The sequence below is a fragment of the Cynocephalus volans genome, chromosome 11 (genome assembly GCF_027409185.1).
Source record: "Cynocephalus volans isolate mCynVol1 chromosome 11, mCynVol1.pri, whole genome shotgun sequence".
In the NCBI taxonomy this organism is placed as follows: domain Eukaryota; kingdom Metazoa; phylum Chordata; class Mammalia; order Dermoptera; family Cynocephalidae; genus Cynocephalus; species Cynocephalus volans.
In genome coordinates, this window is record NC_084470.1 from 62,782,834 (window position 1) to 62,794,028 (window position 11,195).

General features: G+C 43.8%; 1 protein-coding gene across 2 annotated transcripts in view; it reads right to left on the reverse strand.

The window, feature by feature from the left end:
* SFMBT1 (Scm like with four mbt domains 1) overlaps positions 1-10,087 on the reverse strand; it is a 142,849-nt gene extending 132,762 nt beyond the window's left edge. For both annotated transcript variants that reach the window (XM_063114064.1, XM_063114065.1), the window contains exon 1: positions 9,869-10,087. The gene's annotated coding sequence lies outside the window, so the exon portion shown is untranslated. The remainder of the gene's footprint in view (positions 1-9,868) is intronic.
* Between the last annotated feature and the right edge of the window lie 1,108 nt (positions 10,088-11,195).

Genomic DNA, 11,195 nt, shown 5'->3' on the forward strand with positions numbered 1-11,195 from the left:
ACGATCAAAATAAAAATTTGCAAAGGAAAACCAATGGGAAAAAAGTGGGATGCAGAACAGATAAGGTGGTTTTCAAACATGCAGCATGCCCTCAGAGCAGTACTGACAGCAAGTCCAGGGAGCTGTCCCAATAGCCAGTAACCAGCCCTGCCTCCAGGAGAAGAGGGCAGCAGGAGGACGCCTAGCCAACAGCACAGGATGCTGGCCCTTCACCCCCTCTTCCACCGGGAGAACTCTAGTCTTATTTTACATATGGGGCTTCCTAGAAAGATTTCATTTCAACAAAGGGTTCCATAGCTTTAAAAATGTTAAAAAACAAGGAGTCAGAACTGCACATTCTCAAGTCAGAGGTTGGTAACTCAAGAATAAGACCCTTTGGTTAGAGTGTGGTGTTATAACACCAAGATCAAGGGTTTGAACCCCAGTACCAGCCAGCCGCAAAAAAAAAAAAAAAAAAAAAAAAGACCCTGAGTTCCGCATGAAAACTGCTGGTGGACAAAATAAACACCATCACTGAGGAGGATTGTAAAGAAAGAGACACAGGCTGGTAAGCCTACTAGAGGATTAGTGGCTTTAGGGTAGAATGAGGGATTCCAATGTGGACCTATGGATTCTGAGTTGCCAGTGTGGCATCCAACAGAGGATATATAGACCTTCTGAAGCTCAGCAAAAAGTTTCAGAGGGCAACAGGGGCTAGGCAAAGTCTATACATGGATGACTGCATTGAGAGAGACAAAGAGAGAAACAAGGAATGGTCTGAAAAGGTCACAGAAGGCAAAGAAAGAAGTGTCTGCCTCCAGACAGGGCCATCTGGAGCCATTGAGGAAACCCTGAATTCAGGAAGTCTACATCCAAGAGCAGAACAAGGCACAGGCTGGATGGTTGCAGGTAGTTTACAGAGCAGAGGCCACAAAAGGGGAAGGGGGAAAGAGTAAAGAGTAGGGAGCGACTGAAGGATTAGATAGTGGCTCCAGGCCTGAAGGGGCTAGAACTCTGGGAGAAAAAGGAGGTCACAATGACGTCAAAGATGAGGCACAGGAAGAATAGGGAAGCCTCTCAAGAAAGCCGTGGAAAAAGAATACCATTCCAGAACCTAAGATTTCACTGGTAGACTGTTCTGGAAAGGGCACCTTTCAGACAAAGTTAACAGAAAGCCAAAACTGTAGAAAAAGTCAATGGTTATGGGAGAGAGATGGGGAACAGTGTCTTCAGAGCCTGAAGTATCTTAAGGCTCTGGGTCTGGCTGTAGGAATCAAGGAGCCCTCCTCAAGCACTTGCTGCAGAGAAGGGAGTCTCCTCCTTAGAGGGGGTGGCCATAGAGTCCACTCCAGACCTCTGCTTCCCTTGTCACAGCCATTACTGGTAATGGGGCCTGGCATCAAAAAGAATCATTTAAAGCTTTTCTCAGTTCACCTAGGAGCCCCTATGTGTACTTACAGGAAAACTAGGTACAGATAATGCCTGGGAGCAAATCTATTTCCCAATTTGCATATAGCATTACTTGTATTAATGATAATAAAAATTATGTATATTTTAAGTGCAAATATAACTCATGATTGAGGGCTAGAAAACCAACTTTAAAAGGGAAATAAAATAAAAATAATAAACTTTACATGAAGAGGTCAAGGGGTGCAGACGTTTTAATATATCATAAACAATTATAGTAGTAACACACACAAAGTTTCTCAAATTTCTAGCTTTAACTAGACCACCTAATCCCGCACATTTTGCTCAATGATAAAAATGAAAACCAATCAAAAGGATACCATATTCTTGGAAAGAACACCTATTTATTAATTTTTTTAAAAAAAGAAGAGTATGTGCCTTATAACAATTTACTTAGAAATTCCAATTAGCATTTTAAATGTTAACAAACTGACTCTGGTATACAAACTATGTGGTTTTTTTGACAGCTGTCCGCTATGGAGATCCAAACCCTTGACCCTGGTGTTATCAGCACCACACTCTAACCGAGTGAGCTAACTGGCCCTCTACCTCAACTCTGGTATATAAACTGGACTTTTCAAAATATTTAACTGACAATTCTGAAGTATCAATGATACACAACAGGGATAAAATGGTATAAGAGAGTTCCTTTATACTGCCTAGTAGATAACAAACATCTTGCCAAAGAAACTGATACTTCAAGAAAACCCATACTAACTCTAAGAAAAACTAACCATTCTCATTTTCTTAGAAATTGAACAGTAACTTAAGGCACAATAAAATCAGGCTTCATGAGACAAAGGTAGACAAATTCACTGTCATTTCTTCAAAGGTTTCAAGAAAGGTAGTCAAAAGTAGTCTTGGCATGAAGGGAGGAGGATGACTAAGAGATGCTCTAAAGGGCCTGCCCTCCCCCAGTAACAAACAGTATTCAGAAAACTCATCCCATGTTTACTACACTAATACACCCACAAAAAATAGTCAATAAAGAAAACAATTAAAAAGAAAAATAAAAATCTGCACCTCTTTAGCCATTCTGAAAGTGCACAGCTGTTCAACTCTTCTACAATCCTTAATTCTGTCAAACCAGCTTTCTATCTATGACCGGATATCTGTATTTCACAAATACAGAATTAAAGTAATATAATAAGTCTAAAATACACAGAATTACTTATGTGGTATCATTATTTTGTAAGCAATTGAGCCTCTTTAAATACTTACTAGTTTTATATTAATACAGAAATAAGAGTGAAATGTGGCAAAACCTCAACTAACCGGAATAGCTGGAGAATGAGTCATTGAATTATCATGCCTTTCAGACAGCTGAAGCCTTATGTACAACTTTAAACACACAAACTTTCTTGGTTAACTGTTCCAGATAGCATGTTTTGACTCGGGCCAAATACTGTGATTACACAGTAAGATGGTATCATAAGACCCACAAGGCCCTATGCCTACCCAATGAGACCCCAGACTGTAGCAGCCTTGGCTGTTATACTTTCCCGGACTTCCACCCTGTTGTAACCTTCTGCTTCTATCTCTCTCTTTTGTTCTAATAATCAAGTGTGTCCGAACTGCATCTAAGGAAAAGGTACCTGGCTCCCATGGCTCTGCCGGGCACCTACAGAAATATTCCAAGGGAGGTAGACAAATCTTAGCATACAGGATACTGTGACCTGTATTTTACCTGCTGTGGAAGTCTTTCAAAAAATTCACTTCCTCAAAAAGAAATTCTGATACATGCTACAACATAGATTAAACCTTAAAGACATTATGCTAAGTGAAGTAAAACAGTAATAAAAAAACAAATACTGTATGATACACTTATATGAGGTACTTTAGCATAGTCAAATTCATAGAGACAGAAAGTAGAATGAGGATTGCCAGGGGCTGGGAGAAGGGAGATGGGGAGTTATTGTTTCATGGCTATGGAGTTTCAGTTAGGGAAGATGAATAAAGTTCTGGAGATGGATGGCAGTGATGCCTGCACAACAATGTGAATGTACTTAATGGCACCGAACTATACACTTCAAAATGGTTAAAATAGTAAAAGTTCATGTTATACATATTTTACCACAACTAAAAAAATTAAAGTGCTTAAAAATAATAAAAATTATTAATTGTTATTTAACATGTTCTAGACCAGTGCTATGTTAAGCACATCTTTGTGATCATCATCTAACCACTCCAAGAAGGTTATTTTATAATGACATGCGTAAAAATGAGCCAAAATGTTATCTTAAAATAATTCCAAATTGCCATCTACTATTTTTAACATGGGAAAAGCATGTTTTAAAGGAACTGATCCATAAGAAATACATCAGCAAAAACTCAGAGACAGGAAAGCCCTCTTGCCTGGGAAGCAAATTAACATAAACAGAGATGAAAAACCAGTGGCAACTCACAGACAGCCTTACCACTGAGCAAATATTCCATAGTAGCCACCTCAAATACTTTTTAAAAACTCTTCAGGTTCATCCATGTTGCCACAAATTACAGAATTTCATTCTCTTTATGGCTGAATGGTATTCCATTGTGTATATATACCACATTTTCTTTATCCATTCAGTCACTGATGTACATTTAGGTTGATTTCATATTTTGGCTACTGTGAATAGTGCTGCTCTAAATACAGGAGTGCGGATATCTCTTCAGCATATTGATTTCCTTGGACATATACCCAGTAGTGGGATTGCTGGATAATATGGTAGTTTTATTTTAAGTTTTTGAGGAACCTCCATACTTTTTTCATAATAGCTATACTAATTTACATTCCCACCAGTAGAGTGTAAGGTTTCCCTTTTCTCCACATCCACACCAACACTTATTTTTTGATTTTTTGATAGTAGCCATTCTGATTGGTGTGAGGTGACATCTCATTGTAGTTTCGATTTGCATTTCCCTGATGCTTAGTGATGGTGAATATTTTTTCATACTCATATATCTGTTGGCTATTACGTTAAGTAAAATAAGCAAGGCACAGAAAGGCAAATATTTTATGATCTCACTTATATGTGGAATCTAAAAAACTGTTCTTATAAAAGTAGAGAGTAGAAAAGTGGTTACCAGAGGTTGGGGAGGGTAGGCAGGATGGGGGTGATGGTGAGAGAAATGGGTACAAGGCCACAGTTAGATTGGAATAATAAGTTTTGATGTTCAATTGCAGAGTAGAATGACTAGAGTTAACAATATTGTGTGGTTTATTTCAAAATATCTAGAAGAGATGTTTTTGAATGTTCTCATCACAAAGAAATGATAAATGTTTAAGATGAGGTATATGCTAATCACCTGATTTGATCACTACACAACATATACATGTATCAAAGTATCACATTGTACCTCATAATCATGTACAATTAAAATATTTAGAACCCTTCAGGGTATAAAAAATGATTTAGAATCCAGGGCAGGCCCTTAGCTCACTTGGGAGAGTGCGGTGCTGATAACACCAAGGCCGCTGGTTCGGATCCCTATATAGGGATGGCCGGTTGGCTCACTTGGGAGAGCGTGGTGCTGACAACACCAAGTCAAGGGTTAAGATCCACTTACCAGTCATCTTTTAAAAAAGAAACAGAAAAAGAAAAAGAAAAAGATTTAGAATTCAAATCATATACTTGTTGGTCAACACTTTAAACTGAGTATCAGCAAGAAAAACTCTTGACGCATTTTAATAATTGCTAAATTTCTCAGCTCATCTCATGTCATTCCAAATACATGACTGTCCCACACTTTCAACTGCCAACAAGCCACCTTCCAACTCTAATCTTAAGACCCCTCCAAATACCATATCAGACCAGACCGAACTTTCCAAAACAAAGCAGATACTTGAAACTTTCCTATTTGCCCCAAATCAGTTTAGTAACTAACCTGTCTCTAGACTAAGCAGAAACATCAGAAATGAACCAATGCATGTAACACTGTATATCATGCTAGAAATGCCAACTCACAGCCTCTCTCTGCATAGTGAAGTTCTTGGCTCACTGAAATTATTCAATTATCTAACCACAAAGTTCAACAGAGACTTACCTCATTTAACACAATATATAGACTATATTTTTTTGTTTTTAAATAAAGTCCTTGAGTGATCATCTAAAGACAAAGAGTGCTGAGAAAGTTTATAAACATCCACTTGAATAAAAGAGACTAGAAAGTACAATTACATACAAATCTTCAGGCGCCTCTGAGATATAGGAAAAGGTTTACAATCAAACTTTTAAAAAACTTCTGTAGTGAAGTCATATAATTTTTCTATTAATAACTTGTCTTTGTTCTTATCTTTCCTCTCCCTCTTGAAAAGTTTAAACATGAATTTGCAACAACCTGACCACATCCTTTGAATTTTAAATCCTCTTCCAGTGGGGCTAGTATCACTTGAAGAATGGTACCAAGTCCTATCAAAATCCCACTCCCCAAAGACTAATGGTTCACAATCTTCCAGGTAACTCAAATCCCCAGAGACTTTCATCCAATTTAACAACTATGTATATAGAGAAATATTGTTTTCAAATATAAAACACCCCAGTTAGATAGCAAATGCTATTTACTGAAAGAAAAATACCCTGCCATAACAAGGCTGGACCATTTACTAATTACATGTTCTTTTATTCTAATTTAATTTTTCTGAAATATTGGTTATCAGCCTAATAATTCCAGTAACTAAAGTTATGGGAAATTATAAGATAGAAAATTTTTAATATAAAAAATATTGAGCATTCAAAATACCTGTCTAAATAAGGGTCTTCTGCTTTTTTTCTACTGTATTTAATAATTTAATGTGAACATAACATGAAATCATAATAAAAACCAGTTTGGACAGTTCACCTTTTCTGCAGTTTCAAAGTCAAATGATATTTGCTGCTACACCACCATTCTACAGCTAAGCCCAGTCTCGTTATCAATGAAAGCAAAAGTACCCTACAGAAGCAGTAAGATTATATAGATAGGCAAAGCATTTTTTAAAGGAAAATCAGCATTTACAAAGAAACAAAAACCAAAAAGAGGAAATTCCCTTTCATGTGAAATTTCTGCTTCTCATTTTGTCTCTCTTTAGCTGCATCTCTTAAAAATTTAATACATTTTATATTAAGTAATCTGATAACACAAAAGCCTAGAAACCTAAAGAGCCACGCAAAAACCAATAAATCAGTAGTAGCCTCTCTTGGCTTATTAGGCTTCTCAGGTGGAGTGACCAAATCCAGTTTAGTTGCTGGCCAGTCAATTGGCTGGCTAAGTTAGACACAGAAAGAATTATTCAGTAAAATCATTTAACAAAAGAAAACCTTTGAACTTTATGGACCATTCCCCATACTTGCCCATCACAGGCCTTAGAATGTTCCTAACTTTTATCACAGATATCCTTGCAATAAAAAATACTGGCCTTTGTTAAGAACGAAATAAGAATAAGAATTCACTTACAACATCTAACTCCTCTCTTTGAGTAGCAGAAACAAGAAAGGGCACAAGGATATATTAAAAAACATTTGGGAAGGATAAGCAAATTGTTGGAGTACTTACTTCACTGGAGAATATTTTTTAAAGCCCACCTTCTAAATAGAGGTCTAACACAAAAAGCTATCTTAATCATGTTGAGATTTAAAAAAAAAAAAAAAAAAAAGCACCTGACATAATTTTTAGTTACCTTTTGTTTCTGCTTTCATTGTTGAATTTAATAATTTGATAAACCAGGAATATTCTGCATATATAAATCAAGTTAACTGCTATCATTTTAAAGGTCCTTAAAGCTTTATACCCACATTCTTAATTACCTGAACTTTAAAAAATCAATTTTCATTCAATTTTCTCAACAAATTCTAGGCTTTAAGGAACTGATTCATCTACTGACACCTTAAACTCTGACTTGTTGGAAAAGTTCATGTTTCATCCTTCAAACCTACTGTCTACCAGTATACCTGTATTCTAAAAATGGGAAGTAGTAGGTTAATACCCCACCTGTGAACATAAAGATTCCCAGGAACCACAGATTGAAACCTGCAAAGTACTGCCTCAGCTAAAAAGTGACCTTCTGACTACAAAGTCTCTTGGTCAGAATTTTAGGTTTAAGTTATTCTAAATAACAAAAACACAGGATCATGACTAAAATGAGCATAACTCGAAGTTTACATATATGCTGTCCTTCAGTTTAATTATTAATATAGCCTCCTTTCACCCTCAAAAGGGCCTTATTTAGAGGCAAAACTCATCTGAGGTGATAGAAGTCAGAATAGTGGTTGCCAAAAAAAAAAAACTAACGGGGCGGGGGAGAAGAAGACATAATAATTACAATTCCTTGAAGTTGACACGACAAGAATACAGAAAGGACACTGGTTGGGTGGGAGGGGGGAGAGGGAGGAGGGAGGGAGGTTTCGGTAATGGGCCACAATAATCAACCACATTGTATATCGACAAAATAAAATTAAAAAAAAAAAAAAAAGAACTATTATGAAAAAAAAAAAAAAAGAATAATGGTTGCCTTGGGGAGGAAGGTAGGGTTTACTGAATGGGAGAGATTCCTTTGGAAAGGGAGTCCTTTGGGGACCTGAAAATATTCTATATCTTGATGTGAGTGTGGTTATCAGGGCATATACCTATGCAAAAATACACTGAATTGTATTCTTAAGATCTGACTGTAAGTTATACCTAAGTAAACAACATGTATATAGTTTTTAAGCACATTGAAATACATTCTTAAATGTCTTTGTTCAAATAAATTATATAAAATCATTCTGGATATAGCCACCAAGATGTTTTTTTCCAAGTGTATTTTAATAAAGATGCACCCATTGTGAGCACTTTTATGTAGAATCTTTCTAAACATACTTTTAAAAATCCTTCATTTTACAAAGTTGCCGAATTTCAGAACTGAAAGCACGCAGAAAGATGATCTATTTATCCTAATTTTGCAAATAAGGAAAATCAAATCTAAAAAGGGTAAGAGAAGTTCCTAACATAAGGCACCAGTCCAAGAAAACGGCAGTAACAAGTTTCCTGATCTTACGCCACTCCCGTTTCCACCTGGCCGTTACTTTTCTGACACTGCAAACAAATCTGAACTCAATCTACCTGTGGCCTAGAAAGAGTCAACAAATGCCTTAAAAAAAAAAAACAGTTAACAGGCCCCAAAGTGTATGCATGAAGACACACTCATCTTCCTTCATCCTCTCAACACAGCTGGCAAATTAACGATTACATGTTCAGGCGTTTTACTCCAGATGCGATGAAGTTAAATGTGACATCTAAAAAATGAGGTTCAAGAGGAGATATACGCAGGGATTGACAAAATCCATCTTACTTCCTTTCAAATCTCTTTGATGGTTACTTGGTTCTCAAAAACAGATCACTGCTAAGTAGGACTCACAAAACATCACTTGGGGCCATTAACCAGCACTGCTTTGAGTGCTGGGGACAATCTCCACCCAATAAAAGCCCGTCTTCTGACCCGAGCCTCCCACCCCACTCCTTTAGCGTAACAGATCTGTAGGTGACCCGTGCTTGACGGCTTAGTTTTAGACCCCACGTGAACAGCTGACATCTTGGGGAAAACTTAACATACATCCTTTCCGCGGGAATTTATTTCTATGCTCACAAGGCGCTTCTGCTCCGCACAGAGCAGGCCTTGCTTCCCAAGACACTCTGCTCGCCTCCCAACAGCCTTCTTTTCAGCGTCCAAAACCAGACTTTAAGAACAGAAATCGAAACGGTCACGGACCTCCCGAGTGGCAGGTCGGCAGCCTGACCAGGTCCGCAGGGTCGGGCGGTGGTTCCCGGCGAGCTGCAGCGCCGGGGAGGCCCGCTCCCTTCACAACGGCGGCCCGAAGCAACCGGTTGCGGCGGCCGCTAGACGCTCCGCACCCGCCCGCGGCCGCCTCTGCCCTCCGAAGTTCCGACCGGCCGCGCGGGCGGCGCGCCCAGCCCCTGCTGCGGGTTCGCGCCCCGCCCGGAGCGAGCCCGGGGGGCGGGTCCGCGGGGGCTCGGCGGGAGGGAGCGCGGGGCGCGCGCGGGGAGGGGCGCGCGGTGGGCCCAGCGCGCCGGGGAACTTAGGCGCCCGCCGCCGCCACCCGGTCACTTTCCTTTCACGCCTCCCTCGGGCTGACGCGCGCCGCACTGCCCGCCTGGGGCTGACGGCCGCCGCCGCACACCACCGAGCCGAGGAGCCCAGGCGCGCCCCTGCAGCCCGGCCGGCCGGCGCGCGGGGCCGCGCAAGGCCGCGCGCGGACGCCGCGCTCCCCCCGCCCCCAATGCGCCGCCGCCGCCCGTTGGCGCCTCAGCCCGCGCACCCGCCGCCCGTCGGCTCCCGGCGGTTTTTCCTTGGCAAAGTTGCGCGGCCGCTTCGAGGAGGGCACCCCGCGATCTTCCGCCCCAGCGCCGCCGCCGCCCCTTCAGGCCGCCGCGCGGGAAGGCCCAGCCGGCGGCCCCGCTTTTTTACCTGCCGGGAGTTTTCGCGCGCGCGCTCGCTCGATCGTTCGCTTTTCCCTCTCTCGCCCTCGTTTTCTTTCTTTCTTTCCTTCTTTTCGCACCCCCGCTTGGGCGCTTTTTCCGCTCGCGCCACCCGCCTTCACCCGCTCGCGCCCTCCTTCCTGCTGGGCCCGGCGGAGCGGGGCGGCCGGCAGCTCTCCCCGCCCCCCTCCACCCGCGCTCCGGCGGAGGCGGCGGCGGCGGCGGCGCTCCGCGCTCCGACTCATTCCAATATGGCACGGACGCAAGGCGCATGCGCCCGCGCCCCCCCCACCCAAGCTCCGCGGTCCTCCCGGCAGCCCGCTCCCCTGGCGCCGCGCGCGTGGCACCCCCCCGGCCGGGCTTTCCGCGCCCGCTCGAGCGTTTTCTCGCCCGTCTGGGGTAGCGCAGTAGGAGAGGCGTCCGCGGACTGGAGTGCCGGAGGTCCAGTGCTGCCGGCCGTCCCCGTCGCTCGCGCCTCCAGCGGGCAACTCAACGCGGACGCCACCGAGGCCGTGGCACAGGGCACGCGGCGGCGCCTCGGGCTCCCGAAGGCGGTGTGGCCCCGCGCGGACCGGCCCCGACCAGGAGACGCAACCCCCAGGATGCAGCGCCCGCCCTGGCCCTGTTCCAACCCAGGTGGGAAGGGTCCCCGCGCCTCACCTCGGCTTGTGAACTGAGCAGCGGAGTTCCCGGGTTGGACCTGGTGTCCGGGCCAGGGCGAAGCGCGCCGCTGTCCCCGCACGTGACCCCCTCTAGCAAGATGGCATTAGCGGAGAAATGGACTGAGCGCAGCCGATCCCAGATGAGCGTATTCCGCCGCCCGAAGGGGCTGCGCCGCCGGCCTGGCCCACGTCGGAGATCGGGCGCGTTCTTTGACTCCCGGAAGGGCACTCAGATGCCCACTGTCTGCGAAGTACAACTCGGGCCCCTCGGCACACCCGAAGTCTCCACCCTTCCGCAGGAGACGCCTTGTAAATCTCAGTTTTCCTGCAGCGGGGGGGTACAGGACGGCTGCCGAATTAGGGCAGGAGAGCCCGGAGCCCAGGGTCTGATCAGAAGCTCGAAGGTGGCTGCAAACCCGCCCCGCAGCCCGAGATGCGCCTTGGCGGTTACGTTCCCCGAGCTCGCCCCTTCCCCAGCTAGCTCAGGTGCCTGTGGGACACACACCCTCTCCACCTGCTCCGGAAAGTTTCCTCTGGAAGGGAGTCTCCGCACTACGGAGACCCGAGAGTACCCGACCAGACTCCCGGGCCCTGGAAGGGTCGGACAGGCTGCTAATGGCTCCTGCTTTTCAGGGAGGAGGAGGCGTCCCCACC